The following is a 602-nucleotide window of genomic DNA, read 5'->3' as shown; positions in this document are numbered from 1 at the left end:
GCGGGAGCTGGGGACGCACGCGAGAAGCGGCCCTGAGCCAAGGTACCCGCGAGGGCGGGGCTTGAGGCGGAGCTGAGTGGACCCGGGGGCTGGTTTGAAGGAGCTAGGGGGTCAGGAGAGTACTGGGGAGGTGTCGGGGTAGGGGGAGACTGGCAAAGATCTCCAATTCGGGGACCTAGGAAGAGGCCATGTGAAAGTTGGGGGGCTGGGATGAGGGGGCTGGAATGAGAATATGGGAGCTGGGGGGAGTGCTAGAAAGTGGTTATGGTGGAGTTGGGGAGGGGGCTTGGGGACTAGTATTGGCGGAGTAAGAGGGGATCGTGGGGAGATGGAATGGAGGCTGTGGTCCGGTACTGAAGAATTGGCTGAGGGGTTTTACAGGGAGGTCGGAAGGGAATTTGGGGGTTGGTATTAGGGGTAAAAGGAGGTCTGGTATTGGGTGTCTAAAAGGGGTCTGTGGAGAGGGAGGTGGGCGCTTCCATGAGAAAGTAAGAAGGGGATATACGGGGCAAGTACTAGGGGACTGGGAAGGTGATATGGGGGCTGGGACAGGGAGGGCGAAGTGCAAGAACCAGGATGAGGCTAGAGGAACATCGGGGGAC

This window comes from Bos mutus, chromosome 22, assembly GCF_027580195.1.
Source record: "Bos mutus isolate GX-2022 chromosome 22, NWIPB_WYAK_1.1, whole genome shotgun sequence".
NCBI classification, from domain to species: domain Eukaryota; kingdom Metazoa; phylum Chordata; class Mammalia; order Artiodactyla; family Bovidae; genus Bos; species Bos mutus.
This window is presented reverse-complemented; position numbering follows the sequence as displayed.